This window comes from Panicum virgatum, chromosome 4K (genome assembly GCF_016808335.1).
Source record: "Panicum virgatum strain AP13 chromosome 4K, P.virgatum_v5, whole genome shotgun sequence".
NCBI lineage: Eukaryota > Viridiplantae > Streptophyta > Magnoliopsida > Poales > Poaceae > Panicum > Panicum virgatum.
Window position 1 is genome coordinate 37,329,689 of NC_053139.1, and position 18,360 is coordinate 37,348,048.

At 45.9% G+C, this 18,360-nt stretch overlaps 1 long non-coding RNA gene across 1 annotated transcript; it reads left to right on the forward strand.

Annotated features, from left to right (window-relative positions):
* Window positions 1-16,288: 16,288 nt before the first annotated feature.
* LOC120703819 lies at window positions 16,289-17,933 on the forward strand. Its single transcript, XR_005687267.1, has 2 exons — window positions 16,289-16,738; window positions 17,631-17,933. It is a non-coding gene; the product is annotated as an uncharacterized LOC120703819 (long non-coding RNA).
* Window positions 17,934-18,360: the final 427 nt, after the last annotated feature.

The following is an 18,360-nucleotide window of genomic DNA, read 5'->3' on the forward strand; positions in this document are numbered from 1 at the left end:
GAAGGGGGCCGGAGCCCCGTATGGTCCTCACGAGGCTCCGCCACTGTCTGCATCGACGAGCCGTCCTTAGCCGCCGAAGGCGGCTACCCGAACAGTCTCACCGGCGCGAGCGCTGACGCCGCCGCCGCCGATGAGGGCAAGGTGAAGGTGACGCTGATATTCTGCGTGATACAACCGTACTTCTGCATGCCGCCCAGTGCCTGCTCCTACTGCATCAGGACGGACAAGTACTACATGACCGACGGGAGTGCAAGGCCAACTGCGGCCCTAGGCGTCTCTGAATGTGCCATCCCAATGCGACGGTGACCTCGGCCTTGTACTAGTAAGAGAGGTCGCATTGCATGCAGTCTTGAAATCGTTGGGATTGAGTGGAATGCACAAATGTTATTCCACTAGACAAAGTGGCATTGATAGCAAAGCATCCATCAATGCAGACCGCGGGAAAGCATCCGCCAAACTTGAAAAAGCAAGTCGAACATTGTAGAACAAAGATCAAGACAACCTGAACCAAAGACAATCTAAGCTAGCATGGCGATAGAAATGACGATACAAGCAGGTGCAACAAGAAGCATCGTCTTAGAGGAGACACCTCCCGCCACCACACGCCCGACTAGCTCCAGACCCCAGAACTGTCAAGAGGTGGAATAAGCAGCGACCACTTCCGGTGGTGGGTTGGCCAGTAGCAAAGCCGACCCATTGCCGGGGAGGGGGTGACAGGGACACCGACAGGATGGCCGCCGCCATTTATGGTGTCCGCCTCCGCGACGCCCTCGCGAGAGAGGGGTTGGAGCGCCGGCCACTACAACCAAATCTGGTTGAAGGAGCCTAGATCCGGCGAATGGGATGCTAGATGGCGGCGACGCACGACCATGGTCCGTGAGGTCAGGGAAAAGGGAGAGGGGAAGGAGGGAGGAGGCAAGTCGAGCTGGCTGGTTGATATGCCACCCTCCGTTTTGTTATAAGTGAAGCACAATAATATTGATGTCCGAGAAGGGAGTATATTCGAATTTTGTGTGTTGCAAAGCATTTTTGCAACAATGAGAACATATTATTAGATGAGGGATGTTGGGGATGTGCCTTAGACTGCCACCTAAGGCTAGGGACCCCTTTGTGTAAAAGAGTCTAAGTTAGAGGGTCTAAGGACTATTTTATGAATTCTAGGGACTTATTTGCAACATCTAGGGACCTGTTTGTAAATATTAATGACATTCTTGTAATATTCGACCCCACCAATGGAATAAGTATAAACAACCACCTCCTCCTTATAAATAGCCCCCCATGAGGAAGTGGGGGACTTTTGACCTCTTGCTTACTTGCTCACTTGACTTGCTCTCTCCTCACTCTATCTCATCTCTCGTCTGTTCGGGGGAAAAACCCCAACAAGGGAGTAACGAAAATATTGAATCGGCACAACTTCAGAAAAGTCTAAATTCTTGGATTCAGAAAGGATATTGACACAACCAGAAAAATGTTAAGTCAGCACAAAATGTTTTTCGACATTTACAAAAAAAACTCCAGAATTTTGGAATAAGTGTCGAACGTTTCTTTCTAAGAAAAACTAGAACAATAGGTAACAAAAATAAGTATGGCATACGAATTATAGATGATATACTTAGATCAGAAGGCACATCCGCAATTATCTAAATCTTATCCCCTGTTTGATGTCTGGTTTGCATGTGAGGGATGTCTATGAGATATTATGATCAGGAGTCCATAAAAGAGGCATTTTTTTCTCTAAATTCTGATGCAGAATCCCAAAGGCGTTTCTTGGACGATATATATGAAACTCTGATCGAATACATAGATGTCAGTTTCTCTAGATTCTGAGTTGCTGACGAAAAACAGAATATTTTTTTGTCTCATTATGAGTTTCTGGTAGACCGGTAGTACAAAAGAAAAGAAAAAACAAGTATCGTATCATTTACCCTGGAGAAACTGATTGAAGATTTAAAGATATGAAAGTAGTTCATAATGCTGAGGCATATATATATATATATATAGATTAACAAGAAGTGGATCTCTCTTCTAATTTGTTTGGTTAGGCCGCTAACTTTCAACACATTATTTCTCGCAACAGATCGAATGAATCCTTGCACAATGGGCTCACAAATTCGCTTGCAATAATACAATAGCAGCGACGTTATTATATATGCTTAAAATTAGACGACAGAGCTAATAATTAATTGACAAATTTCAGAGGAAATGACGACAACTCAACATTAAGGAACAGGTGGAGTATAAACAGGCTACAGCTGTTCTTGCCTTCTGAATTCAACAAGCATTACTAGTAATTCAGCTCAGTTTTATATTTTTAAATGTTTTGGGAATGGTAGTTCCTTACAGCTCTTTTTTTTTTTGAAAAAATCATATTTATACATCACAACCAATAGGCTACTAATATTACATATAATAAAGTTCCATTTTTTTAATACAAGAGACAGTACTTCATAAATTAATTGTGCACATTATTATCTACCAAACAGATTGAGATCAGTGCATGAGTTCAACATTTTTATTGCTAATATCTTCTTCATTCTAACAAGTACTCTTTACATTGGAGATGAACAGTTTTTTTTTTTGAAAGATGAGATGAACAATTATGGACACAGTCAGTTTGCCTCTTGCTAGATCTCCCTTACCTAGTTTTCGGGCAGCATCTTGGCCTCCATAGATTTGGACTGAGCATGTGTAGAGAAGAATAATATATTAATTGGCTACTGCATGCACAGTAGTGTATTATAGTTAAAAGATGGTATATACGTAGATCAGAAGGCAGATCCGTAACAATATAAATCTGATCCCATGTTCGATGTCAGGTGTGGCTTGTGCATGTGAGGGATGAGGGAGAAGAGAATCAAGAGATGCATGATTAGGACGGAGTCGATAACAGAAGCAAAATTTCCTCTGAATAATTCTGATGCAGAATCCCACAACCGCTTCTTGGAAACTCTGAATGATATGAAATTATGAATACATGGATGGAAGCTCTAGCTTCTGAGTTGTTGACTGAACACGGAATTGTTCCCTCTCTCATTAGCTTGTGGTAGCACGACACTAATAACGAAAAGAAAGCAGGGTTTTCATTGCCCTGGAGAACCTGATGGAAGGTTTCAGAATATGGAAGCAGTTCATTCATATAATGTCGCAACAAATATAATGGGACACTGATTAACAAGAAGAGAATCTCTCTGCTAATTGGTTTGGTTAGGTCGTTAGCTCGCAACTTGCTCGTCTCTCTGCCGGTTCAAGCCGTTTAATTAGCATGTAGTCTACTCGTGCACGTCGCATCAGCTGAACCGAAATATGATTCTTTGCCGGAACGGCTGCCACAAGATGGATCATCAGGCCTCACATGGTAGATAGAGCGGCATGGCACGCATGATTCAGTTATAACGGCAGCCGGCCGGTTAGTCTGCGGCGTCTTTGCTTATTGACTGGTTGTGTTGCTGAGAGAAGCTAATTAAGAACGCCCTGATCAAATAAATCCTTGCACGATGCGCCGCGGATTCGATCGCCATGATATGATGATAGACACTGCACAATCATCTATGCTCGAGCGGTTGCATCGATTTAGATTAATTATACACTAGAGAGTTAATCAAACGTCCAGCAGAAATGAGGCTCCACATTAAGGAGTAGTAGGAGAGCTCAACACCGAACGCTGCGAAGTATAAACAAGCTACATGTTTGTTTGGATGAACTAAAGTTGAATGCTAAACTTTAGCAAATAATAGCACTCATACAGATGCGAAAGTTTTTATTCTTAGCTAAAAGCTAGCCCATCCTGTTAGCACTATATCTGTATATCTGGATAAGCTAGCGCTAAAGTATTAGCACTTTCGCCCATTAACACTTTGATCCGCCCAATTATTATTACTGTCTGAATTCTTCAACAGTTCAACTTACGAGCTTATAAAAATTCATCTCAGCAAAGCACATACATGATTGGGCAGTCTAGAAGATAACGGAGAAAACCACAAACCGGTATAGCAGGACGGAGCTTCGTTCACCGTGGACGCCGTCGCCGTGGTTCCACCCGACAGGCATATCCCCAAAGTATCCGCTAAAGCTTAATCTACTCCGTAATGGCGTTGAGGGGAGCAGGGAGGACGACGCCGAGCTACGCTTTCGGCCAGAACACTGCGCTTTGTTAGCTTACTAGCTTAGGCCGTGTTTAGTTCGGTAGGGTGTAAACGCAAAAAAAAAATTTGCGTTTCGAATCTTCCCAATTTGAAGCACTAAATGAAGTTTATTTACAAAATTTTTTGCACAGATGGGTTGTAAATCGCGAGACGAATCTAATGGTGCTAATTAATTCATGATTAATCAATAATTAGCAGATGATTACTGTAACATCATTGTTGCAAATCATGGATTAAGTAGGCTCATTAGATTCGTCTCGCGATTTACAGTCCATCCATACAAAAAATTTTATAAATAGACTTCATTTAGTACTTCAAATTAGCAAGATTCATTTTCACTTTAATGCGTTAACAATTTTTTTGTATTTACGGGATGGAACTAAACACACCCTTAGTTTAGTGGCGGTCAAATCGGGGCATGATCCTCTGAACCCCTCGCCCTCGATCCCCCATCGCCCGGCTCAATTGTCTACTACCCCTCTTGCCCCTTTTCTTGTCCTAGGGTTCCGAGCGGTTGGTTGGTTCGTGCGCGGGGGGCGGAGCAACGAGCAAGAACATCTCCTCGTGCCCGGCCACTACCTAGGGCTCGCTGCCGTTCCCACTACATACCTGCCTTGACCGAAATGCCCCTCCGTCAGGGCTCGCCAGAAGCTCCAAAGCCGAGAGATGGTGGCGAGGCCTAGACCTGTATTGTATGGGCATGGGGGCTTGATTTCCTGGGGCGATTCTGTAACGGATTGCAAAATTAAAACTCTAAATTAAATATAATGGACGTCATTTGAACACATCGGACGCATTACCTTAATTGTTTAATTTGGCGATCCTTTCTAAACCCACGGCCCGATCGAAACAACACCGGTAGTCCCACGCAAAGATGGACGCAGATGGTACAAGCACGACACAATACTTAAAAATATATAAACGAAAATAATATGAAACACTTATTTTACAAGCCGAGTTCCAAATATACATAAAGGGTACAAAAACGAAATAACTTTTACAAAACAACACAAGGGTAGCCAATATTCAAATGAAAAGTTTCTACACCTAACTTTACTCCACCCTATCCAGCCTGCACCCAACCGGTCAGACTGGTTCCTTAAACCGGTCAGACCGGTTGCCACTACCTGATCCACACCACTGGTCAGACCGGTCACCCTAACCGGTCAGACCGGTCCTCGCAAAACAGAAGGGTTGCACATACAGCCCTCAAGGTTGCAACCCGACAACTTCCTAGCCTAGGGGTCTCGCTCCACCACTTCCCACCCCTCTGCATCTCGGCGGATGAACTTGACACAGCAGGGGCAGAAGTCAACATCCGTATGGCCTGAAATGATTGTGGCAACAAACCCTGAGTATACTAATACTCACCAAGACTTACCCGATCAGTGGGTATAACTTAGCCCACCTACCTAGACATGCAAGGCTTTTGGCTAATGACTTATTTTGCTGAAAACAGTGACTAAAGTACTTCCTTAAATTCCATATTTTAGCTCCAGATTCTATATAAATTTACTCTATTCTAATATTTGCACGGATCAACTATATCAAACATTGTGGTGCAATCAATAATAACTCAATGTTTTTATCATCATAGATATATAAATATACTCATTATCTCATCATAATACTACGATGCGACGCAGTGATCAAGGTGCTCATATCCGAGAGCGACTGACAGCGAATCGACCCGATTTAACCTTGCAAGGTGGACCTAACCAACACGGCACGTATTTGCCCCGTCGGACTATACATGCCAACCATTCCCCTCCCCGCCTCGAACTACATGAACCAACCCAACGACATATGGTCAGTCGAGCTCAACGTGAGACCACCAAACGTAAACAATGCATCCCCATTTCTCCGCAACTACTCGACTACCCAGGAGTTGGGTGCTGGTTCTTGTACTTTCGAAGCAAGGCAGTACTCGGCTTACCGGTTTCGACTACCTCCTACTCCCGGTATGCGGTTAGTATAAATTCAAACATGATCAGCAGGGCCAACACCGGTACGGTCCTTAACCGACTCAGACGGGACTAAGACACCCAGAAACACTGTCCTGCTGCCATACCTACATATTCTCATCATTCCCGTCCGGTCTCAATTCTCCATTCCTTACATATCCAATTCAACAACTCATATCCTGAAATATTAATATATCTTGTATCTCGCGAGTAACCGGAAATTACTTGACTTCTAATCATCCTATTTCTCGCGAGTGACCAGAGATCACTCATCTTCTACCGAGAACCATTAACCATAGCACTTCTATCGTCCTATACATACTAGTATAACTCAAGGGAACCTAGGAATCATGCAACTAGGGTTCCAATCAACTCCTGAAACGTAATGCACACGTAATAAATACATATATAGGTGTCATAATTTCAAATAATAGGATGTGCAACGGGGCTTGCCTTGCGTCTGCTACTCAGTGCTATGGTGAATTGGGCCTTGGGCCAGCTCCCCAAGATCCTCCTGTTGCGGGGCTTGCCCCTGCAGCTCCTGTGGCTCCGCAACCACCTCGTATATCACCTCCTCCGCGGCGGCTGCTACACGTATGCATATGCATATGACATGAGCGAATGCATGCATGATTTATAAAAATTATAAGTAACCAATAACCAAATCAATTTCGATCTATTTTCACTAACCAACCCTGATTTAACCCTCTCAGCCCTGCTAGCACAGGTCAGACCGGTATACCAAACCGGTCAGACCGGTCTGGCCTGTGTGCAACTCGAGATCAAAAAATCCGGAGTATCTGGACGTATTCTCGGAGTATCCAGACTCCCAAGTCCGGAGAATCCGGACCTTAACCCAGAATGCCTAAACCATCACAAACCCGGAGTATCCGAACCAATGGCCGGACTGTCCGGACCCCTACCGGTCAGACCGGTCTCTCTGACCGGTCAGACCGGTCCTACCCAGAACAAAAGCAAAAATCCATGTCGTGGTGAAATCCGGCCACTAATCCTAAAACCCTACTAGGAACCAGTTTAGGGATACATTGGAACGTATTTGACCGGAGGAAATCACCTAAAACCATCTAGAAGAGGAGATCGACCATCCCTAGCAAAATACCTTGAATGAGCCTCTTCCCCACGAAAAACTTGGATTCCACTTCACTCTGGGAGGGAGCACATGGAAGAGATGATCCACCACGCCGGATTGAAGCTTCCCTCGGCCTTGGATCGAGTGGAAAAAGAGGATTGCAAAGTTTAGGGTTTGGAGAGAGGAGGAGCTCGAGAGAGAGCTCGGGCTGGCATGAGAGTTGGTGAGGATGAGTGATCTGGTGGAGAGAGAGAAGAGTGTGATATCAATGATGTGGGCCCAAAACGGTTGACCCAGGTTCGACCGGTCAGACCGGTTGTCTCGACCGGTCAGACCGGTCCGGCCCAGGCTGACAGGAATTTTTGCTAACTCATGGTTTAGGGTTTAGGTTCGAAACTAATGCCCCGGATTAAACTTAATTAAAGTTGATTAACACCTGGGTGTTACAACCCTTCCCCCTAAAAGAAATCTCGTCCCGAGATTTAATGGAGGTGCTAAATGGAAAGTAAGAAATTGGTGTGTACCTCGATAGGCTTGTAGCAATTCCAGACATTTAGTCCGAACAAATTCCTCCGTCTCCCATGTAGCTTGCTCGGAGTGATTACTGCATTGCACCTTATAGAAGTTGCTAGTTTGATTTCGTGTAACTGGGGTCTTGAAATCAACAATTCTCTCCGGGTGCTCGGGATACACAAGATCGGGCTCCAATTGTAACTCCTCTATATCAACAATCTTGGTGGGAACACGGAGGCACTTTCTGAGCTGAGAGACATGGAATATATTATGAACCGCGGATAAGTGGGCAGGGAGTTCCAGACGGTATGCCGCTGGCCCACACCGCTCAAAGATAGGAAAAGGCCCGACATAGCGAGGGGCGAGCTTTCCCTTCACACCGAATCGTTGGACTCCTTTCATTGGAGATACCCGCAAGTAAACATGGTCTCCCACTTGGAATGAGACGGACTGACGTTTCTTGTCCGCATAACTTTTCTATCGAGATTGGGCTATTTTCAAATTCTCCTGTATGAATCGGACTTGTTCTTCTGCCTCACTGACCATCTCAGGGCCGAACACATTCCTTTCCCCGGCTTCTAACCAATTTACTGGAGTTCTACACCTTCGCCCATATAGTGCCTCAAAAGAGGCCATTCTGATGCTTTCTTGATAACTGTTGTTATAAGAAAATTCCGCTAACGGCAGGCATTCATCCCATTTCTTGCCGTAAGAGAGCACACAAGCTCTAAGCATATCCTCCAGAATTTGATTGATTCGCTCAGTTTGACCATCTGTCTGTGGGTAATAGGCTGAGCTGCGAATAAGCTGTGTACCCAGAGATGCCTGCAAGTGTTCCCAGAAATGCGCAATGAACTGTGAGCCTCTGTCTGATATGATTATCTTGGGTACACCATGAAGACTCACAATCCGAGACATATATATCTCAGCATATTGGTGTGATGAATAACGGGTCTTTACTGGAAGAAAATGAGCAGATTTAGTGAGGCGGTCAATGATAACCCAAATAGTGTCATATCCCTTTGACGTGGGAGGCAACCCAACAATGAAGTCCATACTAATATCCTCCCATTTCCATGAAGGAATATCCAAAGGCTGCAGCATGCCAGCAGGTCTGAGATGACTTGCTTTGACCCTTTGACAGATATCGCACTCAGACACATATTTGGCGACTTCACGTTTCATCCTTGTCCACCAGAAATGTTGTTTCAGATCTTGATACATTTTATTGCTGCCCGGGTGAATGGAATATCAGGAAAGATGAGCCTCATTAAGAATTTGTTTTCGAAGCTCAAAGTCCTTAGGTACCACTAGTTGGTTCTTAAACCATAAGGCTCCCTCGCCATCTAGATGGAAACACGCCACTCGAGGGTCATTTTCTCCAATCCTTTGCCTAATCTTTCCCATGCCAACATTATTTTTCTGAGCCGCAATAATATGATCGCGCAGTGTTGGAGTGAGGGTAAGGTTAGCAAGAGTACCCTCAGACACCATAGCCAAGTTCATCTTCTCCATTTCTTGGCACAAAGTTTCATGCACCGTTGTGGCTGAGATGCAACTGCAACTGGCTTTACGACTCAATGCATCGGCTACAACATTAGCCTTGCCCGGGTGATAGTGAATCTCCAGATCATAATCGTTGATCAACTCTAACCACAGTCTCTGGCGTAAATTCAACTCGCTTTGGGTAAAAATATACTTCAAACTCTTATGGTCCGAATATATATGAAAAGGATTGCCCAGAAGATAATGGCGCCAGATCTTCAACGCATGCACTACTGCTGCCAGCTCCAAATCATGAGTGGCATAGTTCTCTTCGTGTCGCCTGAGTGCTCTAGAGGCATAAGCAATCACTCGCTGATCCAGCATAAGGACGCAGCCTAGGCCCGTACCTGATGCATCACAACAAGCATTAAAGGCCGAATAATATCCGGCGAAGACAAACAATGATGAGAATGTAGCCAAGACCCGTACCTGATGCATCACAATACACATCAAAAGGCCGGGTAATATCTGGCTGAGCGAGGACAGGGGCAGACGTCAGAAGCTTTCTCAGGGTCTGAAAAGCCTGCTCACATTTGTCATCCCAATTAAATCTCACCCCTTTCTTAAGCAATTCAGTCATGGGTCTAGCAATTTTTGAAAAGTCTGGTACAAACCGGCGATAATACCCTGCTAGCCCAAGGAAACTCCGAATCTCTGACACATATGTGGGTGCCTGCCAATTCAGGACATCCTGGATCTTGCCAGGATCAACGGAAATCCCCTTGTTTGAGATGATGTGACCCAAGAACTTGACTTTCTTGAGCCAGAAATCACATTTGCTGAATTTGGCATACAGCTGGTGTTCCCGCAGGCGCTGGAGCACAATACGGAGATGCTCTGCATGCACTTCTTCATTCTTAGAAAATATAAGAATGTCGTCGATGAAAACCACGACAAACTTATCGAGCTCAGGCATAAACACCGAGTTCATGAGATACATGAAATGAGCAGGGGCATTTGTTAGCCCGAAAGACATGACCAGGTATTCATAAAGCCCGTATCTGATGGAAAAAGCCGTCTTGGGAATATCCTCAGCTCTAATCTTTATCTGATAATAACCAGAGCGGAGATCAATTTTTGAAAATATCTTGGCCCCGAATAACCGATCAAACAGAATATCAATTTTGGGAAGGGGATATTTGTTCTTGATTGTGACAACAATTAGAAGTCTATAGTCCACACACAATCTAAGGCTTTGATCTTTCTTCTTAACAAAGAGTGCAGGACAGCCCCAAGGTGAAGTGCTAGGACGAATGTAACCCTTATCAAGCAACTCCTGCAATTGTTTCTTTAGCTCGGCTAACTCATTGGGTGGCATACGATAGGGTCTTCGGGAAATTGGTGCCGTTCCCGGTTGCAACTCAATGGCAAACTCCACATCACGATCAGGAGGCATTCCAGGCAAATCATCCGGAAAGACATCCGGATACTCACATACCACTGGTATGTCTGCTAGCTTCTTACCCTCAATCTGATTCACCGTAGGTGTCAAAGACATATGATCTCTCAAATGTAAGGTCATACACCCATGAATAGAAGATTTGATGTGCACAGATTGTGAGGTCGTGTCCAGACTAACACCATGACCCTCCATCCAGTTCATGCCCAATATCATATCTACCCTTTGGGTTGGTAACATTATCAGGGCCGTAGGAAAAAATTTTCCTTACAACTGTAGGGGTACTTGCTTGACAAATTGATTGGTGATTAACTTTCCCCCAAGTGAGTGAATATGATACGGCTTGGGCATACTCTCTATCTTCAGCCCCAGTCTAATAGCACACTCCTTGCTAATAAAAGTATGAGACGCTCCAGATTCAAACAGGACAGTAACAGGATATTCATTCACTGAAAACATACTCGACATCACCGTAGCGCCCTCAGGAATATCCTCGAGGGTGGTGTAGTGCACTTGCCCTATCTTGAAGTGGGCCACACTCTGCTTCTGACTTTGCTGGCTCGATTGCTGGCCCTGCTTGGGTGGCATTGGGCAGTTCCATGCAAAGTGACCCAGCTGCCCACAGTTGTAACACAGAAATAAATTGGGGCGCACCCCCGGCTGCTACACCCATACCTTCTGCTCACCCTGCTGACGAACAGGAGGCCTGGCTGTCCCCTGTGACGATGTGTACTGAGGGGTCCTGTATCCCCACTGCTGCTGTGGCTGGTGCTGAAAAGGGGCTCTTTGTGGACCCGACTGTACCAGACGGAACCTCTAGGGAGCGCTGCTCGAAGATCCCACTGCCGGCGCCTTTCTCTTCTTCTCCGCCTTATGTGCCAAGTGGGCATCCTCCTGAATGATAGCCCCATTGATTAGCTCACTGAATGTGTCAAATTTGATCATGGCCAGGCGATCCTGGAGCTTGCTGCTAAGCCCCTGTCGGAAACATTTCTGTTTCTTCTCATCAGTGTCTACATGGTACCCCGCATACTGTGACAGAGTGTTAAAGGCCTGGGAGTACTGTAGTACATTGTTATTGCCCTACTTCAGGGCCAAGAACTCGGTGAACTTCCTACGAATGACCCCTGCAGGGATGTGATGTGCTCTAAAGGCGTTCTTGAACTCCGCCCAGGTGAATCGAGTGCCCGCCGGAAACATAGCCACATGATTGTCCCACCATGTGCGTGCAGGGCCCCTGAGCTGCTGTGCTGCAAATCTCGCCTTGTCCCCATCATTGTACGGGTGCAGGGTGAACTTGGACTCTATGGTCCGGAGCCAACTGTCCGCCTCTAATGGCTCATCCGCTTTATGAAAAAGCAGTGGCTGAGTACTCAGAAATTGCTCATATCCAGGGATGGGTGGCTGGTGGTGAAGTTCAGGCCGCTGCACTCTGCCCTGATCCACAATCGCCTGAAGGAGTGCCGTCTGCTCGTCTCGTCCGGTGAGCATGGCCGCAATGGCCTGGGCCAAATCAGGAGGATTCAGCGGTGCTGTCATTCTGCATTCAACCATGATTGGATTAGTTACATTTTTTTATTACATAAAAATAATCATGACCACAACTAATATCCGAATCATGGAAGAAATTGCAGGAAACAATTCATTTGAACACAACTGAGAGGCCTCTGTCTGCGCTCAACCGGTCAGACCGGTTCAACGGACCGGTCTGCATGGTCTGCATGGCGCTGTGCATGTGGACCAACCGGTCAGACCGGTGGATAAGACCGGTCAGACTGGTCGCAATCCTGAAATTATACTTCACTCTAAAACTTGGGTGACAACCCTTAACCCAATCCCAAATGCAAATTTAAAAACCATAGATGTCATGATGCATGATACGATGCATGATTTCGTAAACCATTTCATATATGCAACTAAAAAAACATAAATAGCATGATGCATGAACGTCCTACGTTAATTCTCTCAACCCAAAACTAAACATTTAACTACTCCTCTAACATAACTATATAGAGCTTACTACGAATAATCCCACCCATACTATTAAACTACATTCATCCTAAATCAGAAATTCATTTTTACTTTGTAATATCTTAAAATTAGTCATGCTCGTACCACCCCCGATGTATTTCGGCTCTGATACCAGCTGTGACGGAACCGCCAAATTAAAACTCCAAATTAAGCATAATGGCCGTCATTTGAACACATCAGGCGCATTAGCTTAATGGTTTAATTTGGCGATCCTTTCTCAACCCACGGCCCGATCGAAACAACACTTGTAGTCTCACGCGAAGGTGGTCGCAGATGGTACAAGTACGACATAATACTTAAAAATATAGGAACGAAAACAATATGAAACACTTATTTTACAAGCCGAGTTCCAAATATACATAAAGGGTACAAAAATGAAATAACTTTTACAAAACAAAACAAGGGTAGCCAATGTTCAAAGGAACAGTTTCTACACCTAACTTTGCTCCACCCTATCCTGCCTGCACCCAACCGGTCAGACCGGTTCCTTCAACCGGTCAGACCGGTTGCCACTACCTGATCCACACCACTGGTCAGACCGGTCACTCTGACCGGTCCTCGCAAAACAGAAGGGTTGCACATACAGCCCTCAAGGGTGCAACCCGACAACTTCCTAGCCTAGGGGTCTCGCTCCACCACTTCCCACCCCTCTGCATCTTGGCGGATGAACTTGACACGGCAGGGGCAGAAGTCAACATTTGTATGGCCTAAAATGATTGTGGCAACAAACCCTGAGTATACTAATACTCAGAAAGACTTACCCGACCAGTGGGTATAACTTAACCCACCCTCCTAGACATGCAAGGCTTTTGGCTAGTGGCTTATTTTGCTGAAAACAGTGACTAAAGTAATTTCTTAAATTCCATATTTTAGCTCTAGATTCTATATAAATTTACTCTATTCTAATATTTGCACGGATCAACTATATCAAACATTGTGGTGCAATCAATAATAACTCAATGTTTTTATCATCATAGATATATAAATATACTCATTATCCCATCATAATACTACGATGCGACGAAGTGATCAAGGTGCTCATATCCGAGAGCGACTGACGTCGAATCGACCCGATTTAACCTTGCAAGGTGGACCTAACCAACACGGCACGTATCTGCCCCATCGGACTATACATGCCAACCATTCCCCTCCCCGCCTCGAACTACATGAACCAGCCCAACAACATATGGTCAGTCGAGCTCAACGTGAGACCACCAAACGTAAACAATGCATCTCCATTTCTCCGCGACTACTCAACTACCCCAGGAGTTGGGTGCGGGTTCCTGTACTTTCGAAGCAAGGCAGTACTCGGCTTACCGGTTTCGACTACCTCCTACTCCCGGTATGCGGTTAGTACAAATTCAAACATGATCAGCAGGGCCAACACCGGTACGGTCCTTAACCGACTCAGACGAGACTAAGACACCCAGGAACCCTGTCCTGCTGCCATACCTACATATCCTCATCATTCCCGTCCGGTCTCAATTCTCCATTCCTTACATATCCAATTCAACAACTCATATCCTGAAATATTAATATATCTTGTATCTCGCGAGTAACCGGAAATTACTCGACTTCTAATCATCCTATTTCTCGCGAGTGACCAGAGATCACTCGTCTTCTACCGAGAACCATTAAGCATAGCACTTCTATCGTCCTATACATACTAGTATAACTCAAGGAAATCTAGGGATCATGCAACTAGGGTTCCAATCAACTCCTGAAACGTAATGCACACGTAATAAATACATATATAGGTGTCATAATTTCAAATAATAGGATGTGCAACGGGGCTTGCCTTGCGTCTGCTGCTCAGTGCTATGGTGAATTGGGCCTTGGGCCGGCTCCCCACGATCCTCCTGCTGCGGGGCTTGCCCTTGCGGCTCCCGTGGCTCCGCAACCACCTCGTATATCACCTCCTCCGCGGCGGCTGCAACACATATGCATATGCATATGACATGAGCGAATGCATGCATGATTTATAAAAATTACAAGTAACCAATAACCAAATCAAAATCGATCTATTTTCACTAACCAACCCTGATTTAACCCTCTCAGCCCTGCTAGCACCGGTCAGACCGGTATACCAAACCGGTCAGACCGGTCTGGCCAGTGTGCAACTCGAGACCAAAAAATCCAGAGTATCTGGACGTATTCTCGGAGTATCCGGAGTCCCAAGTCCGGAGAATCCGGACCTAAACCCGGAATGCCTAAACCATCACAAACCCGGAGTATCCGAACCAATGGCCGGACTGTCCGGACCCCTACCGGTCAGACCGGTCTCTCTGACCGGTCAGACCGGTCCTACCCAGAACAAAAGCAAAAATCCATGTCGTGGTGAAATCCGGCCACTAATCCTAAAACCCTACTAGGAACCAGTTCAGGGATACATTGGAACGTATTTGACCGGAGGAAATCACCTAAAACCATCTAGAAGAGGAGATCGACCATCCCTAGCAAAATACCTTGAATGAGCCTCTTCCCCACGAAAAACTTGGATTCCACTTCACTCCGGGAGGGAGCACATGGAAGAGATGATCCACCACGCCGGATTGAAGCTTCCCTCGGCCTTGGATCGAGTGGAAAAAGAGGATTGCAAAGTTTAGGGTTTGGAGAGAGGAGGAGCTCGAGAGAGAGCTCGGGCTGGCATGAGAGTTGGTGAGGATGAGTGATCTGGTGGAGAGAGAGAAGAGTGTGATTTCAATGATGTGGGCCCAAAACGATTGACCCAGGTTCGACCGGTCAGACCGGTTGTCTCGACCGGTCAGACCGGTCCGGCCCAGGCTGACAGGAATTTTTGCTAACTCATGGTTTAGGGTTTAGGTTCAAAACTAATGCCCAGATTAAACTTAATTAAAGTTGATTAACACCTGGGTGTTACAGATTCCAGCAGAAAGGTGCATCATGTGTATCTCAATCTCCTTCAGATACGGCTTTGCCAGATGAGGCCTGTCATTGGCAGCTGATGGCATGGCAATTGCAAAACACATGGTGGTGCGGTTGGTAGCGCAAGCAAGGCTTGTAGTTGTAGTGCCCAAGGTTTCCATTACCAGAAATTAAAAAAAAATTATCAAAGGTTATGGATAAATAGGACACATAATATATATTATTGGAAATATCGGATCAATTTTAAAAAAAATCAAATTGTTTCCAAAAAAATTGTAGAATTTGACTTGAAACTATTTCTAAATTATTAAACATCACTAGTTCACAGATAAATAAATAAGAATAAAACATTGTGACCGTCGGATCGTAGCGTGGGTGAATTTGAGTCGCCTGTGTGGAAGCATGAAAATTAGGAGAACTTTGGCCCATATCCAATTTTATTGGACCGACCGTAACAGTAGAAAAGAAATTTTGGAAATTTCGGTAAATTTCTACCGATAAAGGAAACCCTACTGCTAGTGCTGGCTTTAGTCATTGACGGATAATGCTGGGTGGGTTCAGAAAACTTGTTGGCAATTTGGGCGCGTGCTTTTCTCTGCAGACTAGTGTGGTCATTTGTTCGCCTGAATCAGAGGTTAAAAGGCATATAGTTTTTACCTCACATCGTGAAAGCAGCTAACTATTGTCACAGCCCTGGAAAAAAAAAAAGGAAAAAGAAAATAAAATCCTCCGCCGGGCCCCACCTGTCAGCCCCTTCCCTCTCCTTCTCTGTTTTCTCCCGCGCGCCGCGGCACGCGTCGCCGCCGCCGGCCATCCTCGTGAGCCGCGCCACGTGCCGGCCATCTTCGCGTCCCGTGCCACGGTCGTCCTCCCCCACGCCCTTATCCGCGCCCGGTCGACCCCCGTTCCCTTCCAACCCAAACCCTAGCCCCCTCCTCCATTGACGCCGCCGCCCCGAGCTCCCTCCTCGCCGCCGATTCGCCGCTCACAGTGAGTCCCTAGTCGATTCTTCGCGGGTGGAGCGTCTCCTCGCTTCCCTCGACCCGTTCCACCCCTAACCCGGCCCCTTCCCCTCCCCTGCAGGGCCGGCGACGAGCGCCTCCGCCCGCCGCCGCCTCTGCTCGTCGCGCCACCGGTCCGCCGCCGCTCCTCGCCCGCATCGCCGCCGGTGAGCTTCGCCGTCACCTAGGGCACGCCATGCGCCCTCGCCCCGAGCTCCTCCAGCCTCGCCCCGCCGCGCCGCCGTCCGCCGGCGCCACCGCGCCGCGCACGCGCGCGCGTGGGCGCGCCCAGGCGCGGGGTCAAGGCAGGCTTCGGCCTTGACCCGGCCTGGTGGTGCCGCCCGGCTCCCTGGGCCCACCTGTCGGTGGCCGGGGTGGCTACCTCGGGTGTACCTAGCGTTTTAGCTAGGGTTTCTTAGGTTCCATATTTCTGCAATCTTCCAAAATTCATAGAAATTCATGTATAGCTCCAAAAATTGTGAAACTTGTTTTGTTGAGTTCCTCTAGCTGAGATCTACCTAGGAAAAATATTGTTTTGCATGTTACTTTGTTGTAGATTTATCTATAGATTTATCTTGCAAAAGTGAGTTTATTGCTTGGTTATTTGTGTACTGCTAGAAAAATGTCAAACCAAATTTTGTTAGACTCCTTGTGAGGTGTAATTTCCAGTGGTGCAGGTTGTTCACATGTTTACTTGCTGTTGGTTAGGGTTTTATTTCGATTTTGTGCTTGCTGTCCAAAATATGGTTTATTGTGGAATTTTTTTGCAGGAAAGTGATAAAATGGCAAAACCAGTTTTGTTAGCTTTGTGTTCCTTTCTAGTTTCCATGATAATTTTGTTGGATTTGTTTAGTTGAGTTTGCATTCCTTTTCTGTTTTACTTTGTTTAAAGTGGCTGAAAACTGTTATATTTATGATTAAATGTAGGAAAATGCTTTTGCTGCAAAACCAATTTTCATGAGTTCTTTGTGATGTCCTCTGCATGCTCAAATTGTTTCATGATTTATGCTTGCTGTTTAGTTCATTCCTTAATTCTTGCATCGCATTCATGCATTTTAGTGACCGGACCGTCGGAGAGCGAACCCGGGGAACCCGTCGAGTCCGTTGAGCCGGAGCTTGGAGTCCCGTTCGTGGTCGAGCCGGAAGTTAACCCAGGCAAGCAGCTAAGCATTTTCCTTGCACCTATTTAATCTGATTTAGTTAGCTATCTCATCGGGTACTGTTGGGTTATATATTATCTATGTATTGCATCCTTGTACCTACTTTGATGCACTAGCCATCCTTGAATTGTTTAACCATGTCCTTGCCACGTGTTAGTCAGCTAATAACTTAATTTGACTAGATGCTTAGTTTTGCTTTGAATACTTGTATAACTTGCAAGAAAGGATTGGGTTAGAGTATCACATTTACCATCCATCCTTGATCGCACTTGGGAAGCTGGGATAAGTGGAGTGTAGTAGCGAGGTTCGAGCGGAATGGTAGGGCCTAGAGAATGAAGTCACATGGGCATAGTCCGCTTGGATCGATTAAGGACCGAGTGGATGCCATCGGCCTTGAGCACCTTTCCGTGCTACCACATATCCAATATAATGGAACGGATGAGCCAATTACCTTCTTTGACTTGATCATTGATGTGCAGTCCTAGCTACGTGGCTACAGGCTATGCAGAGAGGCTTAGTGTGTCCCCAGGTGGACTTATGTGTAGGAAAGTTTAGAGATGTCCCTGGTGGAACTAAGTCTCTACTCGTAAGCTAGGTGTGAGGTTCAATGATCGAGCCTTGTTGGGAAC